This window comes from Fukomys damarensis, unplaced genomic scaffold, assembly GCF_012274545.1.
Source record: "Fukomys damarensis isolate Sample0158 unplaced genomic scaffold, DMR_v1.0_HiC HiC_scaffold_26, whole genome shotgun sequence".
In the NCBI taxonomy this organism is placed as follows: domain Eukaryota; kingdom Metazoa; phylum Chordata; class Mammalia; order Rodentia; family Bathyergidae; genus Fukomys; species Fukomys damarensis.
The window spans coordinates 30,056,983-30,068,891 of record NW_022900938.1 but is presented as its reverse complement, the minus strand read 5'-3'; the positions used below and the strand labels follow the sequence as shown (position 1 = coordinate 30,068,891).

Sequence of the window (11,909 nt, the reverse complement as noted above, 5' to 3'; positions counted from 1 at the left end):
ACACACACACGGACACATAATAACATGTATATACAAATGATGGTGTATGTCATGTTTATTAATTTGTGAGTTACACAAGGCGAAGAATGATATAAAATATAATGAATGAATCTGGACTCAGATCTCCACAATTAGGAACATTGGGTAAAGCATAGGTTAAACAAGAATAAATGTCATGTTGTATATTTAAATCCAGTGAACGATAAGCACAAATAAAACTGAAAAATGTAACTTTTTGTGGTAGCATGTCTGAAAATTAAAGGAACTGGGGGGACTTATGCCAATTAATAAGAGCAAAAGGAGCCGACATTGTGGAATTGCCACCAAACATCAACTTGACCTGAAGTTGTTCCAGTATGAACTGTATACTTGTTATTATATGCTGGTCAGATCTGCCCACACAACACAGTGTAATGACAACTGACAGTGTAATTTGACAATTTTTAACCTGCAGAATTGTGTGATAGTTGCCTATAAATATTCATAGGATTGTATTAGGGAAGAAGAAGTTTATTGGCTTACTATGGACCTACATGGAAGGACAAGGGATAGTGACACAAAAAATCAGATTTTTAAATGAAATCCAGCAATCACAGATATTGGCATAGAGAATTGTCTTGATGAAGATTCCAAATTTCAAGAAATATAGTATACATGTTGAAAACATTCTCCAATAGATTAGAGGATCTATAAATGTGTCATATTTCATATCTCTTCCAAACCCCAATTTCAATGATTCTATAGAGTCTCATGTAAGCAGAATAAACAACTCTAAAAAACTTCAGAAAGATTCAAAGCAATAATTTTTAAAAGAAGGAAAAATTTTTAAGTTATTTCCTCAACTCTTTCCAACAAATCACAACTAGCTATGTGTATCTTTCAGAAAGGAAAAGAGAAGAAAACTAGTTGATTTCCCCCCAGAAAATAAGTCCTTATTTTTCCACAATAATATGTTGCAACAAACTTTTAAAAATTATTACCATTTCGATATACTTCAACTATACTCTTTTTCTCTTATATATATTGAATTTTCCTGGCCCTAAACATGAAATATGACATTATTTTGTGTGTAAAAGTTAATATTTCTATTACATCACATTTCAAAAGAACTTCAAGGATTTGGCTATGGGAAAAGTTCACATATTTTTTCCTTGTTATAGTGTGTGAAACACAAAGAAAATGTATATTGTTGCTTTAGTTACAGAACATTCCCTGTCAAAGGTCTCCTCCAACCCCACCTGACTGTTGTTTCCAGCATTCTTTGTCACTCCGTTATCTTTTGCTTGCTAAAGTAGCTTAGTCTATAATAAAGGCAAGTGAGTGTCAGCTTGAGACTGCCATGAAAACTCACATCCATATAAAGCATTTTTCCACTTTTGTTAAGCTTCTTATCACACACACACACACAAAAGAAAGAACTCCCTCTCCTTCTCTCTCTATGCCTCTCTCTCCCTCTGCCCTTTTTAAACGATAGTTCTAATTTTATTGAGACTCTTTTGCTAGGGTGCCACACTGCAGTTCACTCACTATAGCAGAGTGAGCCCCAAAGAGACAGCTTGCAACTATGACAAACCATTTCCACTTCTTATGTTAACATTTCATCTCAGAAGACTCTTTTCTCTCTCTGGCAGTAGTTGCAAGGCAGCTCTTTGTCTCTATTGCACTTACTGTATGAAGGTGTGTGATTGACTACAGTGAAGTGAACTTGAAATTGCCAACTTACAGCTAGCACACAGTTCTTTAAATTTTGTTGAAGTTGACACCCCCATGAGATTTGTACTGTCCTAAGAAGCGGTTTATTCTTTCATGACATTTCCCTTCTGAGATGGCCTCAGGTGGAGCCAATATGCCACCTTTACCCTCGGGAGCTTGGAGGGCAGGTGATTTGATGGCATGTATTTGATCACACCCACCCTCCTCTCCCTTGCCCATCCAGGTGTCCTTTCTTATTGTTCTCTCTTTTCTTCTGAACTCACTTGGTTCTTTCTAGCTGAGCAAGATCTAAAATGCTAACTGAGGCAGCCTTCTCAACAGGAGGGTTTCCCAACAAGAGAAAATACAAAGCATTTAGGCAGCCCTCTTACCAAAGCCATGGGCAAAATTGCTTCTCAAAGTCCATTCCAAGTCCTTTGCTGAGACAAATTTCATTAGTAAAATTGTATAAAGAAGCAGCTACTTTTTCTTTCCAAGGGAAGACTAAGTGTGCCGGACGTCATTTAGGCCACTAATTGTCAAAATGTGTCTGAAGACTCTTCATTATCAGCATCACCTGGGAGCTTGTTTGAAATGCAAATTCTTGGACACCACCTTATACCCAAAGAGTCAAAAATCACTAATCTGTTTAATCAAGCATTCCTGGTAATTCTGTTACACAGTAAAGTTTAAACTGTCTAACTAAACTAAACTACCATCAAGTAAAAAATGTAGTTGATGAAAGTGTCATTGGAACAGAAGCAAACAAATTGCAAAATGTTAGGAGAAAATAAGGAAGAAATGCAATAAAGGAGTAATAATACATAATGCTATGAAATGGGTTTTAGTTCATTGAACTCACCAAAATAGGACCATTTCAAATATTCCCAATTTATTTAAACAGTACCCTAATATAGTCGCATAAAGATACCTAATCAAGATTCATTGTTCTACTGTGGTAACTGTTAAAGTAAATTGAGGTAAAGCACATTTATTCCAATTTTCTGTAGAGTTTTTATCATGAATAGGTGTTGGACTTTGTCAAATCCTTTTCTGAGTCTGTTGAAATGATCATGTGTTTTTGGTCCTTATTTCTGTTAAAGTGACACATTATATTTATTAATTTGCATATGTTGAACCATCCCTATATCCTGGGATGAATTCTACTTGGTCATGATGATTTCAGCATCTCTGTTTATTAGGGAGATTGGCCTGTGGTTCTCTTTTTCAGTTGTATCCCTTTCTGGTTTTGGCATCAGGGTGGTGCTTGGTTTCAGGAATGAGTTTGGGAGTACTGCTCCCCTTTCAATTTCATTAAAGAGTTTGGCAAGTAGGGGCATTAGATCATCTCTAAATTTCTTGTAGAGTTTAACAGTGAATCCCTCAGGGTCTGAGGGCTTTATTTGTATTAGGTTATTTAGAATTATTTCAATCTTAAAAAGGCCATCTATGACAAAACAACAGCCAACATCAAACTAAATGGTAAAAAACTGAAAGTCTTCACTCTAAAATCAGGAACAAGATAAGGGTGCACACTATCACCACTCTTATTCTATATAGTTCTGGAAATATTAGTCAGAACAATTAGACAAGAAAAAGAAAATAAAGGTAATTAGGATAGGAAAGCAAAGTTTAAAATTTTCATTATTATTGGATGACAAGATATTCTACGTAGAACATCCCAAAAACTGCAATAAAAGACTCATAGATTTAATAACAAAACTCAGGGCTGGGGATTTAGCTCAGTGATTCCATTGCCTGCCTTCCAAGCGCAAGGTCACAGGTACAATCCCTGGTACCAAAACATAAAAATAAAAATAAATTTAAAAATTCAGTAGCATAACAGAGTATAAAGTCAACACTCAAAAATCAGTGGCATTTCTGTACACAAATACCAAATTCACTGAGAAAGAAATTAGGGAAATCACACCTTTCACAATGATGTCAAAAAAATGAAATACTTTGAAATCAATCCAATGAAGCAAAAGATTTTTTAAAATTGAAAAATACAGTACTCTGAAAAAGGAGATCCAAGAAGATATCAGAAAGTGAAAGAGGGCCGGGGATTTAGCTCAGCAGTTCGGTGGCCTGCCTTGCAAGCTCAAGGACCCGAGTTCAATCCCCGGTACCAAAAAATAAATAAAAGTTTTTAAAAAAAAAAAAAAAGAAAGTGGAAAGATATCACTTGTTCTTAGGTAAGAAAAAAATATATAATGAAAATGTCCATACTCCCAAAATTGTTACACAGATTTAATGAAATCTCAATAAAAATATCAATAATATAGCTTACAGGATTAGAGAAAGCAATCTAAAATTTATTTGGAGCCAGAAGAGACTTAAATTAAGTTTTTAAAAAAAAAAAAAAAGAAAGTGGAAAGATATCACTTGTTCTTAGGTAAGAAAAAAATATATAATGAAAATGTCCATACTCCCAAAATTGTTACACAGATTTAATGAAATCTCAATAAAAATATCAATAATATAGCTTACAGGATTAGAGAAAGCAATCTAAAATTTATTTGGAGCCAGAAGAGACTTAAATTAGCAAAAGCAGCTTTGGGCAACAAAGGCAAGGTAAGGACAATCACAATCCCTGACTTTTTTTTTCTCATTGAGTTTACTGGTACATTTTATGTATACAGTACAGTTACATTCATCATTGGGCTTTTGTATGTCTACATGACAGGTTTTGTTTCTCATTTTTCCCCTACCCCTGCTGTCCCTTCACCCCCTCCTCCCTTCCCTATTTGCCGAAACTTTATTTCCATTTTTTTATTTTCTCATATTTTTCCTTTTCCTTTGTTTCCTTTTCCCTACCTTTCCCACTTCCCCTAATAATACTACAGTGCTACTGTGATAAAACAGCATGGTATTAGCAAAATAAACAAACCAAAAGAAAAATAAAAAGCAAAACAGACCCAAAGATCAATGGAACAGATTAGAAAATGCAGAAACAACTCCAAACACACTCAGCCACCTATGTTTGACAAAAGGGCCAAATATCACTGGAAGGAAAGTATCCTCTTTAATAAATCATGATGGAAAAACTGGCTTACCACATGCTGAAGATTAAACCTAGACCCATATGTCTTCCCATGCACTAACCTAAAATCAAAATAGATTAAAGATCTAAATATTAAAATAGAAATCCTAAATCTGCTGGAAGACAGAACTGATAGAACTCTTGAAGACATAGGTGTAACCAAAGACTTTGTGAGCAAAACCCTGATCACAGAGGAAATATTACAAAAGAATCAACAATTAAGCTCTCATTCTATTAAAAAGCTTTTGCACAGCAAAAGAAACACCAATAGAATAAAGAGACAACTCACTATGTGGGGAAAATTTTTCCAGCTGTTCCTGAGACCAAGGGCACTGAGATTCCAACTCACTCCAGAAAGAATGGCTATTATCAAGAAATCTACCAATAACAAATGCTGACCGGGCTATGGGGAAAAAACAACCCTTCTCCACCGTTGGTGGGAGTGCAGACTGGTGCAACCACTGTGGAAATCAATTGGAGACTGCTTAAAAAACTGGGACTAAAGTTTCTATTTGACTCAGCTGTTTCCCTTCTTGGTGTCTTCCCAAGAGAATTAAAAACATCATACCACAGTGATATTTGCACACCTATGTCGATAACAGCACAGTTTGTAATAGCTAAATCTCATAAGGCTTTTTTTACACAATGGAGTGGTACTCACCCACAGAGAAGGATAAACGTGAGATATTTTAGGTAAATGGATGCACCCTAAGACCATACACTTAAGTGAAATAAATCAGACACACATGTATGAATATCACATTGTGTCTCTGGTGTGAGAAACTGAAAGAGCAAATAAGAACCAGAGTGGATGGATAGATACTGGGAAATAGGAAGAAAATATTCAAATGGGAGGGGGAACAAGGGAGGGGGATCGGGAAAGGTAAGAAAGGAAAAACCAAAAAGAGAGTAGAAGAAAAAATGGAAACAAAGCTTTTGCAAATAAGGAGGTGAAATGCAGTGCGGGGAGGAGAGGGATTGGGGAAAAAAGGAAACTCAAGATATAGTAGGTGCAGGCACAAATTTCCTACGATGAGTGTGATCATTGTATATACCGAAATTGTATCAATAAAATTAATTTTAAAATAAATATGACTTTCAGTTATCGACAGGTGTGTATCGTGAGCACTTGCTCAAGTGTGTTGTACTGTGCTATGAGACAGGGAAAAAAATACAGCCCAACCTCAAGTATAGGAAGGGAGACAGGGAATACCCTTAGAACAGGTCAACCCTAGAGAGAAAATAACTATAGAGCACAGATAAAATGTCTGGGAACTTTTAGAACTGCATTAAAAATCTTTTCCCTGGTCATTCAAGAAAAGATTTATGGAAAATAACCAATTCAGTTTACACCAAAAAGAAACATAAAGACCAATAAGTAAATTAAAATGCTACTAATCTCATTAAACAGAGTAAGTAAAAAAAAAAATCACAAATTCTGTTTTTGTCTATTAAAGGGGCAGGACTTTAAAAAAAAATACTTGGTGTTAAATTGTCAAAATTTGGAAGCAGCCCAGCTGCCCATCAACTGGACACTGGATAAAGAAGATGTGGTTTTTAATAAAATAGAATACTACTCAGCCATAAAGAATGACAAATTAGAAAGATTTATAGCTAAGTGGATGCATATTGAGGACATGCTCTTATGTGATATTAATAAGTCATACATGTATAAATAATGAATAGCTTCTCTGGTGTGAAAAACTAAAAGTGTAAATAAGGGTTGAAATGTATAATTGATATTGTGCAACAGGAAGAAAAGTCTAAAAGAGTAGAGGAAGTGGGAGGGGTAGGCGAAAGGGAAAAAGGGAAAAGAAAAAATATATGAAAAGGAAAATCAAGGAAACATTGTCATGGAAACAGGGAAGGGTAGAGGGGCTGAAGGGAGGGCTGAGGAATGGGGAAAAATAAGAACCCAATAACTCATGTACAGACAAGATCCCAGTGATGAATGTAACTGTACTGTACAGCTAAAATGGACCAATAAATTTAATAAAGATTAAATAATAAATAAATATGTAACCCCCCCAAAAAAAAATACTTGGTGGGAATGTGTGAAAGAAATTTTAATCACTGACCAGAAAGTCAAAATTATACATTTCTGGGAGAAAAATAGACATATCAAAAATCCTAAAAGTTTTTCTACTATTAGACCAAGAAATTCCAATCAAGAATTTAAACAGATGACTAATCAGATACATGTACAGTGTTTTTTTGTTTTTTGGTTTGTTTTTTGTACTGGGGGTCAAACTTTGGTCCTTGCACTTGCAAAGCAGGTGGTGGAACAGCTGAGCTAAATCCCCAGGCCAGTACAGTGTTTTATACACAAGAGTAATCACTGATGCAACAAAAAATTATAAAACTGAATGCTTAAAGATAATGAATTAAACAAGTAAATATGGAACATCCACATAAAGGAATATTGTTTTGCTATTAATATTGCATCATAGAACAGTATGCACTGACATGAAAAAAATGACTTACACTATATTGGTAGGTGAAAAATGGCAGACCACAAAACCATATCTGTGCTCCTGATACTAACTTTTATATCTACTTCTATATATGCAGTATACTGAAGATAAATGAGTCAAGATTTTATCCTTGGTTAGTGTTCACTACTGGGCTATTTTTTCCTAATATTTCTGTTTTATATTTTATAATAAACTCAGAATCAAATCTAACCCTTACCATGGTTCTGGTTTTTGCCTTCTTCCGTGACCTCATTTTGTATCTCTCTGCCTCTCACTTTCTGATCTCCAGCTACTCTGGTCCTGGTTTTTTTGTTTTTGGTTTTTGGTTTTTTTTCTCTTCCAATAAGCCAAATGCAGTTTCTTGTTGACTTTGCACCTACTGTTCGCTCTGCATGGAGTGCTCTGCCCCAAATAATTACACGACTGGCTCCTTCATCATTTTGCTTAGTCTTTAACATCCTTCTTAATCTTCCAAACTGAAGTCGGCTACCTGCCCCACACATTTTCCTCTCCTCATCTTTGCATCACTTGCTATCTGTGCATGTGTGTCTGCTGGTCACTTTTCTGCTGTCTCTAAAATGCACGGTCCCTGGGAACATAACTAGCCTAAGGGTCTTGAATACTACTGTACCTACCAGATGAACCAAGAAGAGTATCAGACAGAACAGAACCTTGCTGTACTATCATTTGCATAAAACCTAAAGACATGAGATATTGTCTGCTTCCTGGGAATCCAGATCTTCTGTCAGGACTGGCTGCTGAGAGGAAACCTTCACTGGGGCAATCTGTGCACATCATGGGGAGATTCACGCTGCTGCCTTTGATTGGCCTTTGTCCTCACAGCTCCAAAAACAGAAACAAACCAAAACCCTAGGATCTTGATTAACTCTATGAGCTGAAGTCCAAAGCTTGGCGGATTATGGACCAGTTTGGCCTCTCAGCACTAGTCAACCTCTCCAATTTTTTATCCATAAATCTGGAATCAGCCAGCACCGCTCCATAGGGCTCCAGGGCCAGTAGCAAGCACTACAGTGGTCAATATAACAATATAACGGGCACTCCTGGGCCAGGAGGTTGTCTTAGCCCTGCAAACAATCAGGCATTGACCAGGAAGAAGTTACAGATCCTAGTAAGAGAAGTGAATCCTAATAGATGAGGATGTGGAGGAGATGATGCTACAGATTGCTGACAACTCTAACGAGAGCATGGCGACAGCAGCCTGGCGGCTTGCTCGGTGTTTCGAGTCCAGCTTCGCCTAGAGCGCCAGTGGAATATGTGGATCCCAGGTTTTGGCTCTGAAGAAATCCAGCCCTTTAAAAATGCCTGCCCCCGGGCTGGGGACTTGGCTCAATGGTACCCCCCGCCCGCCTACCTCCCAAGTCCAAGGTCCCGAGTTCAATCCCCAGTACAGAAAAAAAGGCTTGCCCCACAGACTCTCCTAAACAGAGAATGGCAGTGATTAGGAAAACAACCAAGAAATGACACACAGGCCAAGGTATGGACCTGTCCGATGTACTTGAAGATACATGAGCTGGGATCTCAGCCATCTCATCCTTGGGAGTTTTTCTTTTCTTTTCTTTTTCTTTCTTTTTTTTTTTTATGCTTTCCAGAGAAGCACACATTTTTTATTTTAAAAATGCAGCTGTATCTATAATGACTGAGAGGATGTGCCAAAAGAATAAAGCCTCCTACACCACCCTCCAGCTTGTTTTCTCAAGGAGGAGCAGTATGTCTTCCGGAGAAGATTTTATTTATGGTTTATTATATAAGTGATTGAATGTGGGACAAAGCATTATGGTCTTGCTGGGTGAAACAGTATTAGCAGGATTAGTAGAGGATTTTGTTTCCACCTCCCTTCCCCTTTTCCCTGTACTTTGTAATGTGCTTGTTTATATGAATATGAATTTGATTTGCTTTTCCAGCATAAAGAAGTTAATTGAAAGAAAAAAAAGATTCTTCTGTCCAGAATTTTCCCTCATTTTTATTCTGCTTTATTTCTCTCTTTTTTATGTGTGTGCATTCAAGGCTTTTTTTTTTTCTGCTTTATTTCTCTTCATTTCAATTTCTTGCCCTGTCTTTTCTGAGTTATCAGTATCTAAACAGGCACAGAAAACAAGCAACTGAATAGTAATAACATATAATGATGATACATATTTATTAATATGTACTATTATAAATTTAAGATTAAACAAAAAAAAAACCCGTGAGGACAGGGTGATTTAAAGGTCCCTTGAGTTTTTAAGGCAGTGAGGGGTGCAGCTAGATGGAGGAGTGTGAAAGGACGGTCCCCATGCAGGGACAGCATAAGCTGCAACTGAGCCAGTTTCATCTGATTCGCACCTATAAGATTATTCATACTGTATTTTGTTAATATATTGTATAGTATTTACATGGCCTCTATAATTTCACTGTTGTATAATAAAGAACTTGTCTAGCTATTGTTCCTCTGGTCCTGGGACACAAACTCAAAATCATTCAAATTTCCCAAGTGATAGTATCATCTATGTTATTCATGGAGGGCCTGGGAGAGCTCATGTAAGTTTATGCAAACGATGTAATGCATAGTGGAGCCCTAGAAAGTGTCAGGATGAATGCTGCCCATACCGGAAAAAGCAGCCATTAGTAGGTTAAGACTGCGTCATATAAAAGCAGTTCAAACTTATATTACCAGAGCGGAAAAGAAGGGTTACAGACTGAGTTCAAACACATGGCCGATGATGTCATCAATCCTCCCTACATGATAAAATTCCAATAAAAACTCTGGGCAGAGAGCTTGTGGAGTTGCTAATGGCCTGGTTTTGCTACCCAGCACTTTAAAAACAAAAAAATCACAACTCTAGACACTGAAATTCAGGTGAGCAACCAGGTTGCTGATAAAAATTGAGTTATCAGGATTCTAACACATCCTAAGAATACAGAAATTTTATATCTGGGACTCTGTTAGGCATTGCTCTCCACACTTTCATTGGGTTGCTCCTGCTTGCTACGTCCTTTATAATAAAAGTGTAATCACATAAAAAATAAATAAAAGTGTAATCATAACTTTAACACTATGAATCGCTGTATTGAATCATTGAGAACTGGAGAAAGTAGTGGAAACCCGTGGATGGACAACCAGTTAATCAGAATCACAGGTGGTCTCAAACTCCAGACTGTGTGACTGGTGCTACAAGAGAGGTAAGTCTACAGCAGTTGTGCCCCTCACCTATGAAGTCTATGTCAACTACGAGTATTTACTGTGAGAATTACATTGCATTCAGTGTACAAAGTCTTGATTTTTCCTGGCCTTATAACAATTTTTCTTAACACATATACCTATCAGAAATTTTTAAATAATACTCCCATTTCTCAGATATTAATTAAAGTGTATACTACATGCAACTCTATTACTAGTTAGAAAACACCGTACACATGAAAGGAGGTGTAACCACAAAGAGATTTAACATAGTCATTCATCATTTGGAAGCAGATTAAATAACTATAATGTAATCCTGAGATATTTTAAGTACTATCCAACAATAGAAGTTCTAATTCTATAAAGGCTTTCGTGTTCTCGAGTCTGATTTTATAAAATCAGAAATAATCCCAAAATCTTACTCCTTCTCAACAAATTTAGAAATTGAAAATATCACTTGTGTGAGTCCTGCTTGTACTGAACTATATACAGGATTAGATAATTTGGAGATATCTGTGCTATATTTTTATATGTTTAGTGCAAAAAACTTAAGATTTATCCATACATGGTCTGTATTCCAACAGTAATTGTAAGATCAAGTAGTTTCAATTAGCAATAATCGCGCCTCGGATAAACCTCATTGGCTACGATACTGCCACTGTGCAAAGCTAAGATCAAGTAGTTTCAAGGAAAGGAAAAAACAGGAGAAAAGATTTTTAAAGGTAACAATTAATTATGAAACTTTTTTATTCTCAGCATTGTTTTTTTTTCAGCGAAGTAACAATAAATACTTTCCTAATGTGGTAGAATTCGGGAATTGATCTGAATCTTCTGGAGAAGGAAAGTTCTCATGTTCGTATCAAACAATTCTTGCTTTTCTTGAAAGTGCTGCAATTGTACCTCTAAAAAAGCTAATTTTCACTTTTGCTTTGTAAAATATCAATTGAAAAACATCTAGCTCAAAACATAATTATGGATGTAAAATATAACATTAAAAAGGAGCAGAGACACATGCTGAGATCAAGGCTGAAGTTTTTGATCCTTAGAAGGACCCCTAAGGGAAGTGGATCAAGTAATATAATCACCATTTTTTATTTAATGATGTGGAGTGTTTATTTTGAAAAGAGTAAGAATACGTAGGGAATAAGCAAATCTTCCAAACATTCTAAAACCTCCACAAAGCACTAGAGTATTTAACTGACTCTGGCGATGCAAGAGGAACCGAGCAACTGAGATGGAGCTGAGGTCCTGTGAAGTAGACAGTGGCATTCTCATTAACTGCCAAGATACTAGTTGGCACTACATCATGGATAAAGAATCAGGACTTCTCCCCAGCACTTTCATTGGCTAAAGAATTACTGATTCTTTCACTGAACAACTTCTGTGCGTTTTCGCAAACACAAACCATAACCACTGACCCCATGATCTCAATTACTAGGACAAGACCTTGTCCTATTTCTATCCTTTATAATAACAATTGTAACGATTGATAGATATTAAGTGAAAAAACTATATTCTAAGCATA

General features: G+C 36.3%; 2 pseudogenes; one reads left to right on the top strand and one right to left on the bottom strand.

Annotated features, from left to right (window-relative positions):
* Nucleotides 1-8,128: 8,128 nt before the first annotated feature.
* On the top strand, nucleotides 8,129-8,691 carry LOC104850096 (annotated as a pseudogene).
* Nucleotides 8,692-10,928: 2,237 nt separating this feature from the next.
* Nucleotides 10,929-11,054, bottom strand: LOC117283465 (annotated as a pseudogene).
* Between the last annotated feature and the right edge of the window lie 855 nt (nucleotides 11,055-11,909).